Source organism: Chiloscyllium plagiosum, unplaced genomic scaffold (assembly GCF_037043375.1).
Source record: "Chiloscyllium plagiosum isolate Xiang-an unplaced genomic scaffold, Cpla_swu_hap1 HiC_scaffold_38, whole genome shotgun sequence".
In the NCBI taxonomy this organism is placed as follows: Eukaryota; Metazoa; Chordata; class Chondrichthyes; order Orectolobiformes; family Hemiscylliidae; genus Chiloscyllium; species Chiloscyllium plagiosum.
This window is the reverse complement of record NW_028270176.1, coordinates 44994215-45004959: the sequence shown is the minus strand read 5'-3', so window position 1 is coordinate 45004959 and position 10745 is coordinate 44994215. Positions and strand designations below refer to the sequence as shown.

The window sequence follows — 10745 nt, the reverse complement described above, 5'->3', positions numbered from 1 at the left end:
TGGCAGTGGTGGGATTCGAACCCACGCCCCTTTCGAGACTGGAACCTGGATCCAGCGCCTTAGACCGCTCGGCCACACTACCAGCCGGCCCGGCCGCCTCATTTTCTTGTATTTCCAATTGTGCTCGTGCATGAGCACAGATGCAAAGTCACATCAAAAGAGTTCCATGATTCCTCTCGAACTCGCACAGCTGCTGGGATGTGACCCGCTACAATGAAAATTTCGCAGCAAATATTGATAGCCCATCAATCCAGACAAAAATCAATGGTAAGCTGAGTCACTCTTCTCAGACTCTTTTCAGGTACAAATGTATCTGTGAGTGCGTGAGAATATGGGTTCGCTTATGATTTCGTCAAATAACCATGAGCTGCTTGACATTACTGGAATTTCCATTCTTGCTTTGCTAAATAATTTCACACATTGCTCGAAACAGGACGACTTTCACGTTTACACGGAACACGAAACACACCGGACTACAGGGAAAATGCACAAACCTGAGCAGGCCGTGTTCCACATCATACCGTGCAGCATAGTTTCAGTCACTGTGTCTGTTTTTTTTTCAGAATAAGAGTCCCAAAGAATGTTCTCCACCCTAAAACCGGAGGTAGCATTACAATCCGAGAACGACAGATCACATTGTGAGGATGTTCTGACCTCGGAGACAGTTCGAGATGCCACTTTCATTGCCTTTTACCTTAACCGTGCAATTTGCTGCAGAGATGTTCACTCCTGGACATGAGCCACATGGATAAAAAACTGAGTTGGAAACCTGTGTGGGAATCGACGAGAAGAGACTCAATAAATTTTGTGAAATTCCATGGTGCTTTTTAGAAATGCAGTTTCTGTTCACCTCAATATAAAAGCCAGTTTCTGAACATAGTAACAGAAGTCACAAGGTAATTACCTCACCGCACACCCCACTCCAGAAGAGGTGCTAACTGCCCTTGAGTGCTTTTTGTTCTCGATGTGAAGAACTCTCACGCCTGAGTCACCTTCACGTCTCTGGCTGCTGAGTGAATCACAAAGAAGGAATTTCACTAGAGCTGCAACTGCCTCACTTCTCCACTCGCCCTCCCCGTTTACATTTTCCTGCTCGTCAGTGATTTAAAGAAAACTAAATGGATGCGATGTCATTCTGTCGCCTCTCTGTCGATTCCTCCGTTTCAGTTCCAACATGACTTAGATCTCGGGGCGGACCTTAATACTAGCGACGCTATGAATGCGCAAGTCGAAAGGTTCCTCTGAGAGTGGAATTTCTTTCATTGCTGTTGCTGATTGAATGAGCCACTAACGTGCGAATTGCTCCAAAACATGATTCAGGACATCTGGTGCCAATTCCCGCACGTCGAATAACGATTGACAGCTTCCAAATGAGGTCTTTCTGAGACGACCTTGGGGTACATTTGACAGACAGACAAGTTCAGGAATTCGTGGTGCGCTGTGACACCAAAGCATCTGCTTCTTTCCTGTCTTTGAACCGAGCCGCCTGCGCAAGGAATGCAAATGCGGTACTGCTTTTCGTGGAAGGATCAGAAGGCGGTAACTACACTCTCAAACAGAATGGCATATGATTAGAACCAGGTTGGAGAAAAACTTAACAACGCTTTGCACTGTAATTAAATGGAATTGCATTACATTTCACTACGAGAGTAGATTTGTTCAAGCAAATTCTAAGGCAGGTTTGCAGATGCGAAACCAAGCAAGAAAGCTCAGCTCTTGTCCATGAAAAAGGCTGCAGTTGAAGAACAAAGCAGTTTCTGCCCAGTTTCGAACTGGGGAACCGTTCGCGTGTTAGGCGAAAGTGATGACCACTACACTACAGAAACAAGCCGCAGCCGCCTGTGCGGCGGCTCCGTGGCGTCCAGCACTGGAAGTTGAATCCGTTCTACGTTTCACCTTTCTGTTTCCAATATCTCGTTGTTGTCCAGCGCAATTGACATCTTGAAAACGTAAAAAAAAGACACTTTAAATTGATGACAAAATATAGACAAAGATGTCGTCGATGTTTGTACCGTAGGGCGAGGTGGAATAGGTTGGGACGACTTTCCCTGCAGCGTAACAGCTGCGACATGACCTTATGGAAGGCTGGTAAACTGAGTATTTACGTGTTTTACCCAAGTTGGTGTGAGTTGAAAACTCGACAGCATAGCTTTAAGGTGAGTGGGCTGAAAGTGAGAAAGGACCTGAGGCACATTTCCCACAAAGAAGGTTGTGCGTGTTTGGAATGATCTACCAGAGGAAGTGGAGCAGGCTATTACACTCATAAAATTGCAAAAGTAATCGGGTGAGTTTCTGGATAAGATGCGTTTAGAGGGATTGGGGCCAAATGCTGGGGAACGGGACTTGTTTAATTTTGGCTATGGGGTGAGCATGGACGAGGTCCACCGAAGTATCTTTTTCCACGGTGTACCCCAATAACGTCGTGTTGCTTCCACCGGCTTTAAAGGATTACTTTTTAGCGGAGTTTGCCATCGCAGTCTGTGGCACAATCATTTAGTCTGTTCGACTGCTCACGGGAAAGGTAGTATTGTGAAACACTGCAGACACGAACGACTTCCTTACTTTAGCTCCGACTGACCGTACTTGGTGAAATTTTCCCAGATCCTCAGCTGAGGATTTTTGCTGCTGGAAGTTACCTCAGAAACCCTGTTAAATCGAAATGTATTGAGCGAATCGCAAAGCAGAAAGCATTTAACACGGAACACAAACAAAACTGGCATACCTCATTCATTTTCAGACACAGAGATGCATGAGTGCTAAATGTGATACAGTCCGAGGGCATGAGTCATAAAGTAATCTCACAACTAACAACAGGGCATTTCCAAACTACTCTTTCAAACATACTGCAGCCTTAGTGCACCACCACTTTCCAGACAATGCTGAAAAGAGAGAAAGAAAGAACATAATAAGAATTGGCCGTAAAAAGTGAATTTCACCAATCACAGTCTCGATTAGATTACCTTTCCCTTCCGATGTTTCCAGGACGGAAATGAAGGAAATGGGAGAAATTCAATAAGGTATGACATCGAAATTCATTGGAACGATTTTCCCATAAGCTAGAAACCCAAATAACATCGAGTAGAGTCACCGTAGGACTTCGTTTCACAACAGCGATGAAATAACAGTCTCCATTCGGTTCCAGTAAAAGCACAACTGGCCTGGGACAGCAGAACTGTTTGCGATTTTCCGCGCGGGAGGCGAACACGACCATGACAGCAGAGACATTTTGAAATATTTGGCAGTATCCCACACCACAGTTAATTCCCTGGGAAGCAAACCCATTTTACTTTTGTTTTCAACATCAATATACAGTGGGCCCAAAACAGAATGTTAACAACCTGCAGCGTTGGAGTTGATCAGCAGAAATGGCAGTGGTGGGATTCGAACCCACGCCCCTTTCGAGACTGGAACCTGGATGCAGCGCCTTAGACCGCTCGGCCACACTACCAGCCGGCCCTGCTGCCTCATTTTCTTGTATTTCCAATTGTGCTCGTGCATAAGCACAGATGCAAAGTCACATCAAAAGAGTTCCATGATTCCTCTCGAACTCGCACAGCTGCTGGGATGTGACCCGCTACAATGAAAATTTCGCAGCAGATATTGATAGCCCATCAATCCAGACAAAAATCAATGGTAAGCTGAGTCACTCTTCTCAGACTCTTTTCAGGTACAAATGTATCTGTGAGTGCGTGAGAATATGGGTTCGCTTATGATTTCGTCAAATAACCATGAGCTGCTTGACATTACTGGAATTTCCATTCTTGCTTTGCTAAATGATTTCACACATTGCTCGAAACAGGACGACTTTCACGTTTACACGGAACACGAAACACACCGGACTACAGGGAAAATGCACAAACCTGAGCAGGCCGTGTTCCACATCATACCGTGCAGCATATTTTCAGTCACTGTGTCTGTTTTTTTTTTCAGAATAAGAGTCCCAAAGAATGTTCTCCACCCTAAAACCGGAGGTAGCATTACAATCCGAGAACGACAGATCACATTGTGAGGATGTTCTGACCTCGGAGACAGTTCGAGATGCCACTTTCATTGCCTTTTACCTTAACCGTGCAATTTGCTGCAGAGATGTTCACTCCTGGACATGAGCCACATGGATAAAAAACTGAGTTGGAAACCTGTGTGGGAATCGACGAGAAGAGACTCAATAAATTTTGTGAAATTCCATGGTGCTTTTTAGAAATGCAGTTTCTGTTCACCTCAATATAAAAGCCAGTTTCTGAACATAGTCACAGAAGTCACAAGGTAATTACCTCACCGCACACCCCACTCCAGAAGAGGTGCTAACTGCCCTTGAGTGCTTTTTGTTCTCGATGTGAAGAACTCTCACGCCTGAGTCACCTTCACGTCTCTGGCTGCTGAGTGAATCACAAAGAAGGAATTTCACTAGAGCTGCAACTGCCTCACTTCTCCACTCGCCCTCCCCGTTTACATTTTCCTGCTCGTCAGTGATTTAAAGAAAACCAAATGGATGCGATGTCATTCTGTCGCCTCTCTGTCGATTCCTCCGTTTCAGTTCCAACATGACTTAGATCTCGGGGCGGACCTTAATACTAGCGACGCTATGAATGCGCAAGTCGAAAGGTTCCTCTGAGAGTGGAATTTCTTTCATTGCTGTTGCTGATTGAATGAGCCACTAACGTGCGAATTGCTCCAAAACATGATTCAGGACATCTGGTGCCAATTCCCGCACGTCGAATAACGATTGACAGCTTCCAAATGAGGTCTTTCTGAGACGACCTTGGGGTACATTTGACAGACAGACAAGTTCAGGAATTCGTGGTGCGCTGTGACACCAAAGCATCTGCTTCTTTCCTGTCTTTGAACCGAGCCGCCTGCGCAAGGAATGCAAATGCGGTACTGCTTTTCGTGGAAGGATCAGAAGGCGGTAACTACACTCTCAAACAGAATGGCATATGATTAGAACCAGGTTGGAGAAAAACTTAACAACGCTTTGCACTGTAATTAAATGGAATTGCATTACATTTCACTACGAGAGTAGATTTGTTCAAGCAAATTCTAAGGCAGGTTTGCAGATGCGAAACCAAGCAAGAAAGCTCAGCTCTTGTCCATGAAAAAGGCTGCAGTTGAAGAACAAAGCAGTTTCTGCCCAGTTTCGAACTGGGGAACCGTTCGCGTGTTAGGCGAAAGTGATGACCACTACACTACAGAAACAAGCCGCAGCCGCCTGTGCGGCGGCTCCGTGGCGTCCAGCACTGGAAGTTGAATCCGTTCTACGTTTCACCTTTCTGTTTCCAATATCTCGTTGTTGTCCAGCGCAATTGACATCTTGAAAACGTAAAAAAAAGACACTTTAAATTGATGACAAAATATAGACAAAGATGTCGTCGATGTTTGTACCGTAGGGCGAGGTGGAATAGGTTGGGACGACTTTCCCTGCAGCGTAACAGCTGCGACATGACCTTATGGAAGGCTGGTAAACTGAGTATTTACGTGTTTTACCCAAGTTGGTGTGAGTTGAAAACTCGACAGCATAGCTTTAAGGTGAGTGGGCTGAAAGTGAGAAAGGACCTGAGGCACATTTCCCACAAAGAAGGTTGTGCGTGTTTGGAATGATCTACCAGAGGAAGTGGAGCAGGCTATTACACTCATAAAATTGCAAAAGTAATCGGGTGAGTTTCTGGATAAGATGCGTTTAGAGGGATTGGGGCCAAATGCTGGGGAACGGGACTTGTTTAATTTTGGCTATGGGGTGAGCATGGACGAGGTCCACCGAAGTATCTTTTTCCACGGTGTACCCCAATAACGTCGTGTTGCTTCCACCGGCTTTAAAGGATTACTTTTTAGCGGAGTTTGCCATCGCAGTCTGTGGCACAATCATTTAGTCTGTTCGACTGCTCACGGGAAAGGTAGTATTGTGAAACACTGCAGACACGAACGACTTCCTTACTTTAGCTCCGACTGACCGTACTTGGTGAAATTTTCCCAGATCCTCAGCTGAGGATTTTTGCTGCTGGAAGTTACCTCAGAAACCCTGTTAAATCGAAATGTATTGAGCGAATCGCAAAGCAGAAAGCATTTAACACGGAACACAAACAAAACTGGCATACCTCATTCATTTTCAGACACAGAGATGCATGAGTGCTAAATGTGATACAGTCCGAGGGCATGAGTCATAAAGTAATCTCACAACTAACAACAGGGCATTTCCAAACTACTCTTTCAAACATACTGCAGCCTTAGTGCACCACCACTTTCCAGACAATGCTGAAAAGAGAGAAAGAAAGAACATAATAAGAATTGGCCGTAAAAAGTGAATTTCACCAATCACAGTCTCGATTAGATTACCTTTCCCTTCCGATGTTTCCAGGACGGAAATGAAGGAAATGGGAGAAATTCAATAAGGTATGACATCGAAATTCATTGGAACGATTTTCCCATAAGCTAGAAACCCAAATAACATCGAGTAGAGTCACCGTAGGACTTCGTTTCACAACAGCGATGAAATAACAGTCTCCATTCGGTTCCAGTAAAAGCACAACTGGCCTGGGACAGCAGAACTGTTTGCGATTTTCCGCGCGGGAGGCGAACACGACCATGACAGCAGAGACATTTTGAAATATTTGGCAGTATCCCACACCACAGTTAATTCCCTGGGAAGCAAACCCATTTTACTTTTGTTTTCAACATCAATATACAGTGGGCCCAAAACAGAATGTTAACAACCTGCAGCGTTGGAGTTGATCAGCAGAAATGGCAGTGGTGGGATTCGAACCCACGCCCCTTTCGAGACTGGAACCTGGATGCAGCGCCTTAGACCGCTCGGCCACACTACCAGCCGGCCCTGCTGCCTCATTTTCTTGTATTTCCAATTGTGCTCGTGCATAAGCACAGATGCAAAGTCACATCAAAAGAGTTCCATGATTCCTCTCGAACTCGCACAGCTGCTGGGATGTGACCCGCTACAATGAAAATTTCGCAGCAGATATTGATAGCCCATCAATCCAGACAAAAATCAATGGTAAGCTGAGTCACTCTTCTCAGACTCTTTTCAGGTACAAATGTATCTGTGAGTGCGTGAGAATATGGGTTCGCTTATGATTTCGTCAAATAACCATGAGCTGCTTGACATTACTGGAATTTCCATTCTTGCTTTGCTAAATGATTTCACACATTGCTCGAAACAGGACGACTTTCACGTTTACACGGAACACGAAACACACCGGACTACAGGGAAAATGCACAAACCTGAGCAGGCCGTGTTCCACATCATACCGTGCAGCATATTTTCAGTCACTGTGTCTGTTTTTTTTTTCAGAATAAGAGTCCCAAAGAATGTTCTCCACCCTAAAACCGGAGGTAGCATTACAATCCGAGAACGACAGATCACATTGTGAGGATGTTCTGACCTCGGAGACAGTTCGAGATGCCACTTTCATTGCCTTTTACCTTAACCGTGCAATTTGCTGCAGAGATGTTCACTCCTGGACATGAGCCACATGGATAAAAAACTGAGTTGGAAACCTGTGTGGGAATCGACGAGAAGAGACTCAATAAATTTTGTGAAATTCCATGGTGCTTTTTAGAAATGCAGTTTCTGTTCACCTCAATATAAAAGCCAGTTTCTGAACATAGTCACAGAAGTCACAAGGTAATTACCTCACCGCACACCCCACTCCAGAAGAGGTGCTAACTGCCCTTGAGTGCTTTTTGTTCTCGATGTGAAGAACTCTCACGCCTGAGTCACCTTCACGTCTCTGGCTGCTGAGTGAATCACAAAGAAGGAATTTCACTAGAGCTGCAACTGCCTCACTTCTCCACTCGCCCTCCCCGTTTACATTTTCCTGCTCGTCAGTGATTTAAAGAAAACCAAATGGATGCGATGTCATTCTGTCGCCTCTCTGTCGATTCCTCCGTTTCAGTTCCAACATGACTTAGATCTCGGGGCGGACCTTAATACTAGCGACGCTATGAATGCGCAAGTCGAAAGGTTCCTCTGAGAGTGGAATTTCTTTCATTGCTGTTGCTGATTGAATGAGCCACTAACGTGCGAATTGCTCCAAAACATGATTCAGGACATCTGGTGCCAATTCCCGCACGTCGAATAACGATTGACAGCTTCCAAATGAGGTCTTTCTGAGACGACCTTGGGGTACATTTGACAGACAGACAAGTTCAGGAATTCGTGGTGCGCTGTGACACCAAAGCATCTGCTTCTTTCCTGTCTTTGAACCGATCCGCCTGCGCAAGGAATGCAAATGCGGTACTGCTTTTCGTGGAAGGATCAGAAGGCGGTAACTACACTCTCAAACAGAATGGCATATGATTAGAACCAGGTTGGAGAAAAACTTAACAACGCTTTGCACTGTAATTAAATGGAATTGCATTACATTTCACTACGAGAGTAGATTTGTTCAAGCAAAATCTAAGGCAGGTTTGCAGATGCGAAACTAAGCAAGAAAGCTCAGCTCTTGTCCATGAAAAAGGCTGCAGTTGAAGAACAAAGCAGTTTCTGCCCAGTTTCGAACTGGGGAACCTTTCGCGTGTTAGGCGAACGTGATGACCACTACACTACAGAAACAAGCCGCAGCCGCCTATGCGGCGGCTCCGTGGCGTCCAGCACTGGAAGTTGAATCCGTTCTACGTTTCACCTTTCTGTTTCCAATATCTCGTTGTTGTCCAGCGCAATTGACATCTTGAAAACGTAAAAAAAGGACACTTTAAATTGATGACAAAATATAGACAAAGATGTCGTCGATGTTTGTACCGTAGGGCGAGGAGGAATAGGTTGGGACGACTTTCCCTGCAGCGTAACAGCTGCGACATGACCTTATGGAAGGCTGGTAAACTGAGTATTTACGTGTTTTACCCAAGTTGGTGTGAGTTGAAAACTCGACAGCATAGCTTTAAGGTGAGTGGGCTGAAAGTGAGAAAGGACCTGAGGCACATTTCCCACAAAGAAGGTTGTGCGTGTTTGGAATGATCTACCAGAGGAAGTGGAGCAGGCTATTACACTCAGAAAATTGCAAAGGTAATCGGGTGAGTTTCTGGATAAGATGCGTTTAGAGGGATTGGGGCCAAATGCTGGGGAACGGGACTTGTTTAATTTTGGCTATGGGGTGAGCATGGACGAGGTCCACCGAAGTATCTTTTTCCACGGTGTACCCCAATAACGTCGTGTTGCTTCCACCGGCTTTAAAGGATTACTTTTTAGCGGAGTTTGCCATCGCAGTCTGTGGCACAATCATTTAGTCTGTTCGACTGCTCACGGGAAAGGTAGTATTGTGAAACACTGCAGACACGAACGACTTCCTTACTTTAGCTCCGACTGACCGTACTTCGTGAAATTTTCCCAGATCCTCAGCTGAGGATTTTTGCTGCTGGAAGTTACCTCAGAAACCCTGTTAAATCGAAATGTATTGAGCGAATCGCAAAGCAGAAAGCATTTAACACGGAACACAAACAAAACTTTTGAAATATTTGGCAGTATCCCACACCACAGTTAATTCCCTGGGAAGCAAACCCATTTTACTTTTGTTTTCAACATCAATATACAGTGGGCCCAAAACAGCATGTTAACAAGCTGCAGCGTTGGAGTTGATCAGCAGAAATGGCAGTGGTGGGATTCGAACCCACGCCCCTTTCGAGACTGGAACCTGGATCCAGCGCCTTAGACCGCTCGGCCACACTACCAGCCGTCCCGGCCGCCTCATTTTCTTGTATTTCCAATTGTGCTCGTGCATAAGCACAGATGCAAAGTCACATCAAAAGAGTTCCATGATTCCTCTCGAACTCGCACAGCTGCTGGGATGTGACCCGCTACAATGAAAATTTCGCAGCAGATATTGATAGCCCATCAATCCAGACAAAAATCAATGGTAAGCTGAGTCACTCTTCTCAGACTCTTTTCAGGTACAAATGTATCTGTGAGTGCGTGAGAATATGGGTTCGCTTATGATTTCGTCAAATAACCATGAGCTGCTTGGCATTACTGGAATTTCCATTCTTGCTTTGCTAAATAATTTCACACATTGCTCGAAACAGGACGACTTTCACGTTTACACGGAACACGAAACACACCGGACTACAGGGAAAATGCACAAACCTGAGCAGGCCGTGTTCCACATCATACCGTGCAGCATAGTTTCAGTCACTGTGCCTGTTTTTTTTTTCAGAATAAGAGTCCCAAAGAATGTTCTCCACCCTAAAACCTTAACCGTGCAATTTGCTGCAGAGATGTTCACTCCTGGACATGAGCCACATGGATAAAAAACTGAGTTGGAAACCTGTGTGGGAATCGACGAGAAGCGACTCAATAAATTTTGCGAAATTCCATGGTGCTTTTTAGAAATGCAGTTTCTGTTCACCTCAATATAAAAGCCAGTTTCTGAATATAGTAACAGAAGTCACAAGGTAATTACCTCACCGCACCCCCCACTCCAGAAGAGGTGCTAACTGCCCTTGAGTGCTTTTTGTTCTCGATGTGAAGAGCTCTCACGCCTGAGTCACCTTCACGTCGCTGGCTGCTGAGTGAATCACAAAGAAGGAATTTCACTAGAGCTGCAACTGCCTCACTTCCCCACTCGCCCAGCCCGTGTACATTTTCCTGCTCGTCAGTGATTTAAAGAAAACCAAATGGATGCGATGTCATTCTGTAGCCTCTCTGTCGATTCCTCCGTTTCAGTTCCAACATGACTTAGATCTCGGGGCGGACCTTAATACTAGCGACGCTATGAATGCGCAAGTCGAAAGGTTCCTCTGAGAGT

At 45.3% G+C, this 10745-nt stretch overlaps 2 non-coding genes across 2 annotated transcripts; both read right to left on the bottom strand.

The window, feature by feature from the left end:
- On the bottom strand, positions 1-82 carry trnal-cag (transfer RNA leucine (anticodon CAG)). The gene has a single exon. It is a non-coding gene; the product is annotated as a tRNA-Leu (tRNA).
- Positions 83-9590: 9508 nt separating this feature from the next.
- On the bottom strand, positions 9591-9672 carry trnal-cag (transfer RNA leucine (anticodon CAG)). Its single transcript has one exon. It is a non-coding gene; the product is annotated as a tRNA-Leu (tRNA).
- Between the last annotated feature and the right edge of the window lie 1073 nt (positions 9673-10745).